The 17,320-nt window shown below is 34.7% G+C and overlaps 1 pseudogene across 1 annotated transcript; it reads left to right on the forward strand.

Moving 5' to 3' along the window:
* The first annotated feature begins 15,966 nt into the window (after window positions 1-15,966).
* On the forward strand, window positions 15,967-16,930 carry LOC146897148 (uncharacterized; annotated as a pseudogene). Its single transcript, XR_015023404.1, has one exon. The product of XR_015023404.1 is annotated as an uncharacterized LOC146897148 (transcript).
* Window positions 16,931-17,320: the final 390 nt, after the last annotated feature.

Here is a 17,320-nt window from a genome sequence, read left to right on the forward strand (position 1 = left end):
TTGATTTTGGTTAAAAGAGAGTTCGATGTGAATTGATTTATGTTTGAATGCACTCACTTAAAAGTGATTTTTTTGGGTTGATGTTGTTTGGATAGTTTGAATCAAAATTGACTTTTAACGTACAATGACTAAATTATCCTTTTAATTGTATTTAAAACTAAATATCTCATTCTCATTTTAGATAATTATTTCAATTTATCTAAAATCATAAATGCATTTTTATTGATTCATAAATTCACTTTAAATTTTAAAATGATATTAGTTTATAAAAGTTCATTTTTAATTTTTTTTTTATCAATTGTATTATTTTTAATATAATATAAAAATCAAAGGGTGTCAAAAGAAAGAAAGAAAGAAAGAAAATAGCCTGTGAGATGATTGAATGGGCTTATTACAAAAAAAATCTGCTCTTTACCCAACACATTTTGCTCTTTCCCAACTTAAATTCCAAAAATATCCCTGCGTGAGTGATGAGGGCATAATTGTCCATGACACAAGTGCTTCAATTCAAGGGCTAGGAGGACCTATGACAAGGGCAAGGGCCAAGAAAGCTAAGGAGGCGCTGAATCAATTGGTGGCAAAAGTCTTGGAGTTCAAACCTACACTAGGAAGCATGAAGGGTAAAATGGTCATGTGCATCAAACCATTGGAGGAGGGCTGGGGCGCATCTCTTGCTGCCCATTTTATTTAGTTGTTTTTGTTATGTTGTAATAAAAAGTTTAAGGGACCAATTTTGGCCCAAAAACACTAAGTATGGTTATTTTGTGTGTTTAATCCATTTTAAAGCTTCCAAAGCTTTAAATGGAATGTTTTGTGTGTTTATTTTGTGCAAACGAGTGCTGAAGACAAAAGAAAAACAAAGCATTGAAGAGCATTTAACTGATGGAGGAAAGAAGGCAGAATTGAAAAAGAAAGAGACAAGACTTCAATGAGACAATGAAGGCACTTCATTTCAGCATATGAAACCACCACCATCATCAAAATCACGTCCTAACATCTCCATCATCATGATCATCAAGACCAGCCACCATCATTCATTGATTTGTCTTGTAACCTTTCTTGTATTCATGTTAATTTACTTCAGCCATAGGAAATAATGATAGATTAATTTGGCTGAAGGAATCTTAAGAGTTATTTGCCTTTTCCTTTGTAATTCAGCAAGTGTCCCTCCTACCTATATATAGGACACGAAAATTGAATAAAAAGACAAGTTGAATTTTGTTAAAGAAAGTGAGTAATTGCTCTTTAGGTTCTGGATTGGACCTTGTATTGATCATATCAAGAATCCTTTCTTGTGGTGATTATCATTTCCATAGACTTATCATTTTCTAGGATTAGAAAGTGTGGCGTCCCTAAACCCTCCATTCCATTTCTTGTTTGAATCCACAAATCTGCCTAAACACCAATTCAAACCCAAAATTCACGTTTTCAACTCAAACACTTGTCAAAATTAACCCCAATTACATAATTTTCGTATTCCTTTTGCACATCACTTCATTCACAATATTTTCAGTCTATTTCTTGTGTTTCTTTGTCTATATTTAATCTTTCAGCAAGCAACTTTTATCAATTCATAATTAAAAGTCAAATATGAACAATGTTCACAAAATAGTGTTCATCAAGTGGTAATCAGAGCAAGGTTCCTTTTAAAAGGGCCAAAAGTTCAAAGGTATCAAATTCTTCTTGTTCATCATTCTGATTTTCATCTTACAAAAAAAAATCCAAAAAAAATAATATATATATTAAAAAAAAAAAGGTCAGAATTGTTGTTTGTGTTCATCAATTTCGTTTTTGTGTTTTAATTGCCACACTTTCCTTGTTTTCCATTTATCTTGTCATTTTAGAATTTGAATTAGTTTCCTTGTTCACATCATTTCCAAACCTTTGTTTTTTTTTTTCATTCCTTGAATTGTGTTAAGTTTGTGTTTTGATTTTCACCATTTTGAAAGTTTTCTTACCTTGATTTACTTGGTTTCTCTAAAGAACTCAAAAGAGCAATTGAGTGGAAAAAGGCAAGAGTGATACATTAAAAAAAAGCCAATTTGAGTGAGTGTAAACACTTGTGAGGATTAGTTTTAGGGAATCATGACTGAGGAAGGTCCAAATAAGTTACTATTAGATGCACTCACAACAAGGTTTCAAGCCATGTTGCAGGTGCAAGCTGAACAATTTCAAGAACAAATTGATGAGTTAAAAGCTAGTTTAACTAATGATGGAAGTGGTGGGGAGGATGATGGAAGTAGGCCTAGAAGGAGGGATGAGAGGCCAAGGGAGGATAGGTTGAGGAGTATTAAGATCAAAGTTCCATCCTTTGTGGGAGCGAATGATCCGGAGGCATATCTAGAGTGGGAGACCAAAATAGAACAAATTTTTAATTGTCATGATTATTCTGATGTTGAAAAAGTGCAGGTGGCAGCCATCGAATTTAAGGAGTATGCTCTAATATGGTGGGATCAAATGGTCAAAGAGAAGGTGAGGTATAATGAACCACCCATTGCAACTTGGGAGGAGATGAAGAGAATCATGAGGAGGAGATTTGTGCCATCCTATTACCATAGGGATTTGCACAACAAATTACAAAGACTCACTCAAGGTTCTAAAAGTGTTGAAGAATATTCCAAGGAGATGGAGGTGGCGAAGATTAGAGCCAATGTGGTGGAAGATCACGAAGCAACCATGGCTAGGTTCATTCATGGACTTAACCGTGACATTAGTGACATTGTGGAGCTGCATCATTACATGTCTTTGGAGGAACTAGTACATCAAGCCATCAAGGTTGAACAACAACTCAAAAGGAAGGGTCAATTGAGAAGAAGCTCAACTTCTTCTTTCAATTCTTCAAGTTGGAAGGACAAGCAAAAGAAGGATGGTACCTCTTCACCTAAGGAGGCCATGAGTGATCCTAAAGGTAAAAACATTACTTCATCCCAAAATGTTTCTACTAACAAAGTTGTTAAGTGTTTCAAGTGCCAAGGTCAAGGACACATAGCCTCTCAATGTCCAACAAAAAGAACTATGTTAATTGAAGAAAATGATGACCTTGAGGAGGAGGAGGAGGGTGTCGTGAATGATGAAGGAGGAGAAGAAGAGGAGGATGGTGAAAATGGTGAATTTCTCATGATTAGGAGGATGTTGGGAAACCAAGCCAAGGAGGAAGAATCAAATCAAAGGGAAAACCTTTTCCATACAAGATGCTTAGTGCAAGGAAAGGTATGTTCTCTAATTATTGATGGAGGTAGTTGTACTAATGTTGCTAGTGCACACATGGTGGGTAAATTAGAATTAGAAACAAGACCTCACCCTAGGCCTTACAAACTTCAATGGCTTAGTGAAAGTGTAGAAATGCTTGTTGACAAACAAGTAGAGGTTTGTTTTAAAATTGGGAAGTATGAAGATGTTGTTGTGTGTGATGTAGTACCAATGGAGGCTTGTCATTTGTTGTTAGGAAGGCCATGGCAATTTGATAGAGGAGCGCAACATGATGGCCGAAGTATTGCTATTTTGCAAAGAGGTGGCTTTGTTTACTAACACTCCTAACACTCAAAAATTTCCAAGTTGTGTTGAATTTCTTTTGCAGGAGTTTGAGGCTTTGTTCCCTAAAGAGATACCAAATGGGCTACCACCTTTAAGAGGTATTGAACATCATATTGACCTCATTCCAGGAGCATCTTTACCAAACCGTCCAGCCTACCGAAGCAATCCCCAACAAACTCAAGAAATTCAAAATCAAGTTGCTGAATTGGTAAGTAAAGGATGGGTAAGAGAAAGTTTAAGTCCTTGTGCTGTCCCTGTTATTCTAGTTCCAAAAAAAGATGGTAGTTGGAGAATGTGCACTGATTGTAGGGCTGTTAACAATATCACCATTAAGTATAGACATCCAATTCCTAGGTTAGATGACTTACTTGATGAATTGTTTGGTGCATGTTTATTTTCTAAAATTGATTTGAAAAGTGGCTATCACCAAATAAGAATTAGGGAGGGGGATGAATGGAAAACTGCTTTTAAAACAAAATATGGTTTGTATGAGTGGATGGTTATGCCGTTTAGTTTAACTAATGCACCAAGTACTTTTATGAGGCTCATGAACCATGTTTTGAGGGAATTTTTGGGAAAATTTGTTGTTGTGTATTTTGATGATATCTTGATATATAGCAAAAATTTAGAGGAACATTGCGGTCATTTAAGGGTTGTTTTAGAAGTTTTAAGAAAAGAACATTTGTTTGCAAATCTGGAAAAATGTGTCTTTTGCACGGATCATGTAACTTTCTTAGGTTTTGTTGTAAGCTCCAAGGGAATCCACATGGATGAAGAGAAGGTAAGAGCAATCAAGGATTGGCCACCACCCAAAAATGTAAGTGAGGTAAGAAGTTTCCATGGTTTAGCAAGTTTCTATAGGAGGTTTGTGAAAGATTTTAGCACCATTGCTGCACCTCTTAATGAGATTGTTAAGAAAAATGTTGTTTTTAAATGGGGTGAGAAACAAGAGCAAGCTTTTGCTGCACTTAAAGAAAAACTCACCAAAGCACCAATTTTAGCATTGCCGAATTTTTCCAAATCTTTTGAAATTGAATGTGATGCTTCTAATGTTGGAATTGGGGCTGTTTTGATGCAAGAAGGACATCCAATTGCTTATTTTAGTGAGAAGTTAAAGGGTTATTCCCTTAATTACTCCACTTATGATAAGGAATTATATGCTTTGTTTAGAGCATTGCAAACTTGGCAACATTACCTACTGCCCAAAGAATGTGTCATTCATAGTGACCATGAATCTTTGAAACATTTAAAAGGGCAAGGTAAGTTGAACAAAAGACATGCCAAATGGGTTGAATTTCTTGAACAATTTACATATGTGATTAAATACAAAAAAGGTAAAGCTAATGTGGTTGCAGATGCACTTTCAAGAAGGTATGCCTTACTCTCCACTATTGAAACTAAAGTTTTCGGACTTGAGCATATTAAGAGTTTATATGAGAGTGATATTGATTTTTCATCAAAGTTTCTTGCTTGTGAACATGCTGCCATTAATGGATACTTTAGGCACAATGGTTATTTGTTTAAAGAAAAAAGATTGTGTGTGCCAAAATGTTCCGTAAGAACTTTGCTTTTAAAAGAGGCGCATGAGGGGGGATTAATGGGACACTTTGGGGTTGTTAAAACTTTAGAGTTGCTGCAAGAACATTTTTATTGGCCTCATATGAAAATTGATGTCCAAAAGTTGTGTGAAAGATGCATAGTGTGTAAAAAGGCCAAATCAAAAGTTTTGCCTCATGGTCTTTATACACCGTTACCAGCTCCTGAATTTCCTTGGGTTGACATTGTTATACCCTAATTTTGGACCTAAAAATACTAACTCAATTCTTCTTTTCTTGCATTTTAAGTCATTTGAACAGTCTCTGATCAATTACATCTTTCTCTGCATTTTATTTCAATATTACTTGCAAAAATTCATGAAAAAGGGCATTTTAGTCTTTTCCTATGATAAAATTTCTTTCAATCTCTGAAAAGTTGTTTGAGTCCTTTCAACTGGTTAGAATAAGTCTCTATTTCAATTTTATGTCAAAATCCATTTCAAAAAGTCGCATTTGAAGTCATTTTGAGTCAGTTTAGCCCCTAGGGGCATTTTAGTCTTTTCAAGTGTTAAAACCTTGTTTAATTTCCAAAAAATTTGTCTCTGAGTCTTTTAATTTTGCTTGTATAAGCTCTTGCTTTAATTTCCTGTTAAAAATCCATTTTAAAATTGCATCTGAGTCATTTTTTAGTCGTTTTAGTCCCCAGGGGCATTTTGGTCATTTCACACGAAATTTCGGCAGAGAGAGGTTACTTTAAAGTACCTCATTTAGGTAATTGGTTCATTTTAGTCCGTTTTGTCAATTTTAATCGTTTCACTTTACGTTATTTTCCATTTTTGCCAATTTTAATTCAATTTTATTTTAATTTCATTTTAGTCCTAAAAAAATTCTAAAATTGCATTTTAGCCCCTTTGTGTCATTTTATTTTAGGTCCTTTTAATTTTAGGTCAAACTTTTGTTTGGTCCTTTTAGGTCAATTGCAGTCCAGTCCTTTATCACTTTAAAATTTGTTTTCCAGTCCTTTTTCTAAAAATTGCAGGTTGGTCCCAAACTTTCCAGAAATTGCAAAGAGGCCCCTGAGTCTAAATTGGTCCAAGGCCGAATCAGTTAGGGTCCAGGACACATGTCACCATGCCATTGGATCTCATGAACACATGTCAAGCTATAAAAGGGTCTAATCATCACAGATCAATCACAATTGGCCAACTCAACAAACACGTTTCCACCAATTCTCTCTCCTCTAACAGAATCAAACACCATTTCTCATCAAGAACATGATGAAGCTCACGAAGAACTTCATCATCTAACAAACCCTAACCAACTCAAATCTTCACCAAATTCGTCACAAATTGCACAAAATCAACGCAAATTTCCAGAAGATCCAAACAAAAACCATCTCAATTCAACAAGTGTTCGTCAAAATTCAATTGAGTTCGTACCAAGTCCTCAGAGATTTTCCATGAAAATCTTCATCATCGAACTGTTATTTCATCCTCTTCTTGCAATTCAAGCATAGAGCGATCACAAGAATAAGATTCAGAGAGAGAAGAAGAGGGAACGAAATAAGGTTTTGAACCAGCGAGAAAGGAGAAGAAGATTCACCGATTTATTTTCGGTTTCAGAAGTTCCGAACAACTTACCAGAGGAATCTAAAGCCATAACGAAGCTTTCTGAAGAGTTATCTGTTCAAATCTCCAAATTAAAAGCCAGGTAAACACACGAACTTTTCTCATTTTGTTCCAACTCATCATCGAAAGTTCGTAACAAAAAATAAACGGTGAAACTGAATAGATCAACAAGCTTTGAGACTCATCCTTTCGAAAAAGTTTGAAAAAGATTGAAAAAGTTCAAAGTCAAAACCCTAACATGTAGATCTAGGATGATTCACCGTTTATTTCATAAAATCAAGTTCAAATTCATGATCAGCATGAAAAATAGAATAGATTAGGGTTTGGATTCATTTGATTCAAGTGTGAAGCTCGCCGGAATCTGGAATTCACGGCGGAGTTGATGAAGATTCCGATGAATCTTCATCTTCTCCGGCCGTTTCGTTCCAGAAACCGGCGGGGAAGACGACAGAGAAGAAGAGAGAAGGAGGAGCCTCTCTCTCTAAGTTTAAACCTAGAGAGAGAGTGAGAAGGAAGGAATGAGGTGAACCGGCCTCACTCTCCTTTTATAAACGTTTTGAACCGGCCGATTCACCCAAACCCTGCTGGTTCACTTGGTTCAGTCCACTCTTTCAATCTCAGCCGTTAATCTTGTTTGGTGATGAGGTGTACGGACGTGATTATCCCTTCCTGTGTATCCATTTCGTCTTACCATGCGCTGTGTGTTCCTAACCCTTGGATTTAGGGTTTTGATGAGATTGGATCAATCCAACGCCTCTGAGGCATTTGGATGATCCAGATCCATCAAGACCTTGGGCCTGGGTCTCCTCTTTACTGGATTTCGTTTGTTCCTTGGTTTTCTTGCTGTGTGCACCATGTGACATGCTTTTCACACCCCTGTTCACTCAAAATTTCTTTTAAAAATTCCTAAAAATTTCCTATGTATTTTTGATCATTTTCTTGATATTTCTATGATGTTGTTATGTGTTAAATCTTGATTAAAAATATGTGTAGCATTTTTTTTTTAGTTTGTTTACTATTCTTGTTAAAATTTGTGATGTTCTTGTGCATCTTTAAGCCCAAAAATCCTTTAAAAAATTCTAAAAAAATTCATATAGGCTTCTTGATAGTTTTGTAATGTTTTGAGATGATCTTTGTACTTTAAAAATTGGTGTAAAATAATGTGTTGACTTTCTTGCTACTTTGTGTTGTTTTGAATCAAAAATTGGTGAAAAGTTGCTTGATTCTAGTGTCCCAATTTCTTGACAAATGTTTGTGACCTATACCATATGACTTTGTGAAGTTTTAGCTACTGTTTGTGTGTGCTTTTGCTGCATGTGTATGAATTGTGTTCAATTGCTTGGTTTGCAAGTTATGTTTGTGAATAAATGATGCAAATATGCTTAAATATATCATGGATCTTGGCTTGAATATGTTCTTGTAATTCCCATGTCATTAATTGTAAGTAAACCCTTTAGAAAATTGTCATGATATGAGGATTATAGGTCATATATTTGTTTGGATGCCATGGTAAATTTCAAGTGTATTTTGCCACTTTTAGGTTAGGAATTTCATTAACTTTTGCCAAGTTTTAGCATTCTTTTTGCTTATCATTTTCAATTCCTATTATTCCTTATGCCACTAACTATCTCATTTCATGTTTCATTCATTCATAAGCATTCCATACTTCATCTCCTCCTCCATCTTATTTCTTGCACTTTAAGTTTCACCGAAAATTAGAATGTAAAACCTAGGAATTTTGTAATATTTTCCTATGCTTTTAAATTCTTGCAAGACCATAGAATGTAAACTAGGACATGATGTAAAGGACAATGGACTCTAATGATGTACACCGACACAAGCACTGACACATGCACACACATCACTTTAGGTATATGGCTAGGATATGCATGTCTAGATGTATGTTTAGGATTGAATGCTTTAGATGTATGTCTAGGATTTACACTTAGAAAAAATCATTTTCAAAAAAAAGTATGAACAACATCACTCAAATCTTTTTCATAATAAACCTTGGGATCCAAAATCCCATTGTATTCTCTTTTATTTTCTTAATCAAATTTTAATGAATTTTAATCATACTTTGACTTTCTTTCTCAAAATCACTAATCAAACCCCACCTCTTTCTTAAGTCTCATGCCTTTAAGGCCTCTCAATCTCCATTCTTCAAAATCCCATTTTCAAACTTAAAATCAATCAACAAAAATAAAAACATTTTTTGGAAGAGAACTACGGTGGATTTGATCCCTTAAACGGGTACGTAGGCAAGGAACAAAATTCCTTCAATTCAAATAAAATAAAAATTCAAACACATTCTTCTCCCTCCAATTCTTCACTTAGAAACTCTTAGGTTTAAATAAACACTTTCAAATAGCATTTAAAAATAAAGCGCGCGCGTAGAAAGTAAAGACGGTTCCTATAGGATACTATAGTCGTTATGGGTGCCTAACACCTTCCCGTAGCGAAAACAACTCCCGGACCTCGATTCTCAAGGGTTTTGCTTACTTTTTCCCTTCCCAAGAAAAAATAAGATATCACCGGTTAAAAGGTTCAAACGTAATCAATATTTGACACCCGAAAACCAAGATAAAACAGACATTTCCATGGATTTTGTTTTGGGTTTACCTAGAACAAAGAATGGGAAGGATTCGATTTTTGTTGTTGTTGACAGGTTTTCCAAGATGGCACATTTCATTGCATGCAAAAAGGTAGATGATGCAAGCCACGTGGCTGATTTGTTTTTCAAGGAGATTGTTCGCATTCATGGAGTTCCAAGAAGCATAGTTTCAGATCGTGACACAAAATTTTTAAGTCACTTTTGGAGGACCTTGTGGGGAAAAATTGGAACAAATTTACTTTTCTCAACAACTTGTCACCCTCAAACAGATGGACAAACTGAGGTAGTAAATAGAACTCTCTCTACTCTTCTTAGAAGTGTTCTTACAAGAAATTTGAGAATGTGGGAAGAATGTTTACCCCACGTGGAATTTGCTTACAATCGTGTGGTGCATAGTACTACAAAAATGTCACCTTTTGAAGTTGTTTATGGTTTTAACCCACTAACTCCACTTGATTTGTTACCCATGCCTAACAATTCTCTTTTGAAGCATAAAAATGGAAAAGACAAAGCTGAGTTTGTGAAGAAAATGCATGAGCAAGTGAAGTTGCAAATTGAAAAGAAAAATGAAGGGTATGCTAAACATGCAAACAAAGGAAGAAAGAAGGTGATTTTTGAACCCGGTGATTGGGTTTGGGTGCATATGAGGAAAGAAAGGTTTCCCAACCAAAGGAAGTCAAAACTTCAACCAAGGGGTGATGGACCATTCCAAGTGCTAGAAAGGATCAATGACAATGCTTACAAGCTTGAGTTACCCGGTGAGTATGATATAAGTGCTACTTTTAATGTTGCTGACTTAGCTCCTTTTGATGTAGGTGATGGTGATTTCAATTCGTGGACGAATTCTTTTCAAGAGGGAGGGGATGATGAGGGCATAATTGTCCATGACACAAGTGCTTCAATTCAAGGGCTAGGAGGACCTATGACAAGGGCAAGGGCCAAGAAAGCTAAGGAGGCGCTGAATCAATCGGTGGCAAAAGTCTTGGAGTTCAAACCTACACTAGGAAGCATGGAGGGTAAAATGGTCATGTGCATCAAACCATTGGAGGAGGGCTGGGGCGCATCTCTTGCTGCCCATTTTATTTAGTTGTTTTTGTTATGTTGTAATAAAAAGTGTAAGGGACCAATTTTGGCCCAAAAACACTAAGTATGGTTATTTTGTGTGTTTAATCCATTTTAAAGCTTCCAAAGCTTTAAATGGAATGTTTTGTGTGTTTATTTTATGCAAAGGAGTGCTGAAGACAAAAGAAAAACAAAGCATTGAAGAGCATTTAACTGATGGAGGAAAGAAGACAGAATTGAAAAAGAAAGAGACAAGACTTCAATGAGACAATGAAGGCACTTCATTTCAGCATATGAAACCACCACCATCATCAAAATCACGTCCTAACATCTCCATCATCATGATCATCAAGACCAGCCACCATCATTCATTGATTTGTCTTGTAACCTTTCTTGTATTCATGTTAATTTACTTCAGCCATAGGAAATAATGATAGATTAATTTGGCTGAAGGAATCTTAAGAGTTATTTGCCTTTTCCTTTGTAATTCAGCAAGTGTCCCTCCTACCTATATATAGGACACGAAAATTGAATAAAAAGACAAGTTGAATTTTGTTAAAAAAAAGTGAGTAATTGCTCTTTAGGTTCTGGATTGGACCTTGTATTGATCATATCAATAATCCCTTCTTGTGGTGATTATCATTTCCATAGACTTATCATTTTCTAGGATTAGAAAGTGTGGCGTCCCTAAACCCTCCATTCCATTTCTTGTTTGAATCCACAAATCTGCCTAAACACCAATTCAAACCCAAAATTCACGTTTTCAACTCAAACACTTGTCAAAATTAACCCCAATTACATAATTTTCGTATTCCTTTTGCACATCACTTCATTCACAATATTTTCAGTCTATTTCTTGTGTTTCTCTGTCTATATTTAATCTTTCAGCAAGCAACTTTTATCAATTCATAATTAAAAGTCAAATATGAACAATGTTCACAGAATAGTGTTCATCAGTGAGTTAACTCACACTAGTGTTAAATCTGCGTGACTTAACTCACGCAGAGATTTACGCTAGCGTGAGTTAACTCACGCAAGGGCATTATAGTCATTTCAGTTGGGAATGAGCCTTTTTGGTTGGGTAAAGAGCAGAATTCTTACAAAATATATTGAATGGGCCTTTTCTGAAACAACATTGATCTTGCTTCCTTGACTTTCAGAAACAGAACTGTAGCAAGCAACAGTGAAACAAAACAGAATCATAGAAGAAAACGCAGTAGAAAAAAAGGGTGAAGTTGGAAACAAATTTGGGGTTTTGGCAGAATTGATTTGAACAGGCGCATAAGCTCCAATTTTGGCTTTGAGGAAACATGAGTTTGGAGCTAGATTCACGATTGGTTGAAGAGCTTTTGCAGTTACCCAAACATCTTTAAAAATGGTGAAATAGCGTTTGAATATCTAAAGTCGTGTTTAAGGTCAGAAAACACATATCCAAACAGGTACGTTGTTGGTGTTGACAAATCAACGGGTTTTCCCCTAAAAGATATACTATATATTTTGTTTGAAAAGGCCAAAAACTAAAGATATATTAACAAACTCTCTTTAAAGCACAAGGTCTGCCTAAAAAGATTAAAAATTATCAATAATAAAAGAGAACAAATAAAGAACAAAAAGCAAATTACATATGGGTAAACCCCAAACAAGCGAAAGGATTTATCCACCAAAAATAAAAATTAATCAAAGTATTTGTTTCGAGAATCTTCAGCCACCATCACAAGTGAAGTTTAATACATAAAATAAGTTGCTTCAAAGTCAACTCTTTGTTACAGAAAAGTCTAGTGTTAAGTTTTTTTTTCCAAATAATCCGGATGGATGTCAATCGGAAAATTCGAGTTAACGTCCTTTTTGAACATATGGCCGCCAACAAATTGCAAGGCATGATCACCCTTGTCAGCAGAATGAGCAAAATAAATTCTAATCAACATAAGAACTAGAAATCATAACCAAAAAATAGATGATTAATTGACTAATCTTTGGCACAACCTTGCGCATAAAGCAACAACTCAGGGGGGAACCACTGCACAAGGAAATATATTATCTTTTTTTGAGATCCTTTTATTTCCTAAGCAAATAAAGAAACTTTTAGAGGTACTAATTTGTTCCAGATTGTGTGAGAATGGGTATCAATGCTTGAATGATAAAAACCTGATGAGCTCCTTTGATCGAATGGCCATCAGCTGGATTAGGAGCCAAATCCGTTTGTCATCCACCTTATCTTGCAAAAGAATATCATTTAACAGCAAAACACATTCTTCTAAATGAATCTCCTTCCATGCAACTCCAACCCCATCATTACCCATCAACTCCCCAACCTTGCATGCATATCTCCGCTATTGATTTATTGCGGTCAACACAAAGATCAAACATACCCCTAAACCTATCCTTTAAAATTTCTCCATCCATGAAAGGTCACTTAAAAAAGAAGTACTCTCCCCATTACTTACACTGCACACCACGCTCTCCTTAAACCAACTCTTTTCACCACCTCCCACTCCTTCTCCCATCAGACAAATATCCTCCACCACACAGACGCTCCCCGCCACCCATACACACACAATACAACCCTCTTATCCTCATACCTAACAAGTAACACCTTAAACCACAATCAACCCCAATCAACGTGCAACCTCCAACACCGTTTTTTCAACAACGCCAAATTAAATTCCTTCAACGTCCTAACCCCCAAACCACCTAATTCCTTCATAGAGTGAATTTTATTCCAATGAATTTTGCGAGTTTTCTCACCCCGACCCCACACACTCACATATAAAAAGACTTAAAAAGAGATTCAAGGAGATAAATAATATATGTGGGAGGCTTGAATAGGAAAGAAAATAATCCGGAAGCGACTGCAAGACAAATTTTAGGAGCACCATCCCACCACGTATGGAAAGATTTTTGCTTTTCCAACCCAACAATCCTTTAAGAATACTTTTATTCAATGGGTGCAAAAAAATAACCGACGAGGGTCCTCTCCAATAAGCAAACCAAGACAAACAAAAGGGAGCTGATCAATTTTACAATTCATCACAACAACCGCTTCCGCCAACCAAGAATCAATAACATTAACTCTAACAAGTAAACTCTTGTAAAAATTAAATTACAGGATATAATTTCAAAAAGAATTAAAATAGCCTTCAAAGTTTTAATACTATTATCCCTAAAAAAAAAAGTTTTAATACTATTAATTATAGATTTAAAATACAACTGTACCATAATCTTTTTTTTTCTTTTTTTTTTTAATAAATACAAAACACTTTAATTTATCGGTGTCTCATATAGAAGTTTTCAATTGAAGTACGCAAACATAAGTTTATATTACTAACTTTATTATTATTATTATTATTATTATTATTATTATTATTATTATTATTATTATTATTATTATTATTATTATTATTATTATTATTATTATTATTATTATTATTATTATTATTATTATTATTATAATTTCTCATCATATTATCTTTTTCTATATATAACAGAAACAAAATATGCAGATACATGCATTGATATATGTAGGAGCCGGAGTTCGAACTCCAGACACTCCATTTATTCACCTTGAAAAAGGTGAATTCTACCACTAGGTTACTTGAAAAAAAAAAAGATAAAACGAAACAAAATATATAATAAAATGAAAATGCCATGATTGTATATTTATATTAGAGTGAATACCCAAATTCGTCCTTGAATTTGCACGAATCGGACAAAAATGTCCCTCAATTCATCGAAATGCACGCTTTGTCCCTGAATTTAACAAACGTCCATCAAAATAGTCCTTCCGTCCAAATGCTCCGTTAGTGATGCTGAGTTGTCGTCCTGCATGGCTTGTTGTCTTGTACACGTGTCTACAAGGAAGCCACGTGTACAAGGACCAATTTGATGGAAACGCTAAAAATGCCAGTTTTACTTTTTGAATTCAATTTTTTCAGTTTTTCCAAATTTACCCTTGTAATACCCATACCTTTCCATCCTCACATTTCAGTCAGAACATCATACACGTCCCTGACCTTTCTCCTTCCCGCTAAAACCTTCATCATCTTCATCAGCATCATCTCTGGCGAGGAACGTTGCAAAAGATTCCGTTTTGATAGAAGATTTCGTCATTTCATAAGGTAACGCCGTTCTTGTTCGTTTTCCATTCAGTCATGTTCGTTTTCTCCCTTTTTGTGTCCGTTTTGTGATTTTCGTTTTCAGTTTTTAGACATTCGTTTTAAACTTCATTACATGCTTGGTTTGATGTTCGTTTTTTATGCTGAAAATGTTGGAAATGATGTACCAGGAAATGGTGAAAATGCTGGACATGTTGCAGAAAATGCTGGAAATGTTAATCCTGCAAATCTTGTTGCTGTAAATGATGGACAAGTTGCAGAAACTGCTGAAAATGTCAATTTTGGAAATGTTGTTGCTGGAAATGTTGCAATTCACAGACAAAATGTTGTCAATGTTGTTGCAAATGATGTAATGCCTGGATATGTATGACTGTTTAATCTTAAGGATCGATTTGGTAGTTAGTGATATAATTTAGGGACTTATTTGATTGAATGTTTTCTGAATTAGGGACTGATATGATTGAAAATGTTGTTGCAGGGTGTTCCTGCAAGGAGGTATGACATTAGAGGGCCAATTATTTCAAATGAGAGGCCTAAGCAAACACCAGTGAGGGGTCCTGCACTAGCACATCCAACTGCTCCTGGCGTTATTAGAGTTCCATATCCAAATTATGGTCCATCCGGTTCAACTCAACCTAAGTTCATGGAGTTTATCCCAATCCCCGGATTTCCAAAGAAGTGATACTTGATGCATGTTTAGATTATGCTTTTTGGAATATTTTGACTTGTTTAAATTATGTCCCCTAGTTGGGTTTCTTTTTGGATATGTAATATTTAAGAACATCCTTCTATGACTTATGACTTCTTAATGCCCATAGTTGGGTTGCTTTTGCCTAAATAATATTTCAAACTTAAGACATATGACTTATTTAATGATATTTTCAAGGATGAAGTTGTGTTTTCTGTTATTTTTACTTTGTTCTGTAAATATGTGCTTCAAGGATCAAATTGGATATATGTTATATAATTCAAGGACTTATTTGACGGTTTTTAATATAATTTAGGGATCGTTTTGATAGTAAGTAAAAATTAACAGGGACTATATTGCATAACATTTTCTGAAATCAATCAATTTCGTCCTTGGAAATTTTTGTCACCATCGATCAATTTAGTCCCTGCTTACGTGACATCTGACATGGCAATCCATCTGAGAGGTTAACGGCCACGTCATCACCGTTAACACCCCAAATGGACGTAGGGACTAATTTGATTGAGATATGACAAATTCAGGGACAAAGTGTGCATTTCGATGAATTGGAGGACGTTTTTGTCCGATTCGTGCAAATTCAGGGATGAATTTGGGTATTCACTCATTTATATTAATACAAGTTGAAGACCACGTGCATACAGTAAAAACTAATGGACTAATAATTGTCAAATTATTAGTCATATAATTGCCATATAATTCCAAAAGGATATTGAATCAACTCTTATCTACAAACCAAAATCGTCTATATATATGTTAATTAAGCTTGTACCTTCGAAAAATTGTAACTAGTAATCAAACAAGGTTAGATAATTACAATTGATCATCAATAATCAAATCAACAAAATGAGTATTAATCAAGAAAATCATCCCAAGCATTGTTTTTGGAAGTTCTTAGAGCGTGCAGCAAAGTGGTTTGACTACAAAGATAAAGGTGAATGGGTAAGGTAGCATAAGTTTAACAGCTTCCATAATTGCAACTATGACATTTTCACTTGCCACTAATCCACCTGGTGGTGTTGTGCAAGCTAGTCTTAGTGATGAAGCCGATTGTTTGATTCGCAACAAAAAATTAATATGTGTAGGAGAAGCTATCTTGGCAAATAGATCTCATGATGACTATTTAAGATTTTTGATATGCAATAGTATTTGTTTCATTGCATCACTTAGTGTTATTCTCTTGCTTGTTAGTGGAATTCCTATCACCCGTGGATTTACAATATGGCTTTTATCAACCGGAATGTGTATCACACTCACAACCTTATCTCTTACTTACATGTTTGCTGCAAACATGGTCACACCAAATTCCATTTGGAGTTCTCTTCCTGGGAATGTGTTTGGTATTGCTATTATGGTTTTTGCTTCTATAGTTATAATTGTTTTTACTTTTCTCCTGGTTCGCTTATTTGTGAGGGGTGCCAATAAATGCTACAAATGATGAGTAGTTTATTTGTAGCAGTTACAATCAATTGTGTCTTGTGGTTTGTGATATGTGGCAAATAGATGTTTTAAGAGTGTCAATTATGTATTTATTGAAAAAAAAGTATCAATTATATAGTTGTGTTATAGCTTTGTTTGTGTTTGGTGGTTCATTTGAAATAAATGGCAAAAACTAGAGTTGAATCTAATGGAAGTGGTTGATGTACAAAAGGTGTAACTATTGTAAATTGTAAGGGTACTAAGTTCGATTCCAAGTGAAAAAAATAGCAAAATATTATTGATCTTATATTTTATCAGATAATTCTTTTTAAGTTATATTTCTCTTAGAAATAATTTTCTTTCACTTGCTCTAAACCCCAATTTTTTTTCCTCAAACCCATCAATGAACCTTAAGGCTAAAGTTATTTTGAACTCCCTTTTTTGAATTAAAATAGCAAAGATAACATCACAAATTTTACCACTGAGTATATATCTATAAAAAAAAAGAGAAATGAGAAAAAGAGAGGATAAATGAATTTCTATAACTATAAGAAAATCACTTCAAAATAGATCAAATAGATCCTTATTTATGTATGATGAAAACCCTATAGAAGATAGGATGAACTAGAATTATAAAATGAAATTCAAATTCAAATAAACAAAGAAGAGAAAGGATTTTGAAAGGATGAACCTAGAAATATAATAAAACG

Source organism: Medicago sativa, chromosome 8, assembly GCF_051527215.1.
Source record: "Medicago sativa cultivar Bolivia chromosome 8, Bolivia_mono, whole genome shotgun sequence".
NCBI classification, from domain to species: domain Eukaryota; kingdom Viridiplantae; phylum Streptophyta; class Magnoliopsida; order Fabales; family Fabaceae; genus Medicago; species Medicago sativa.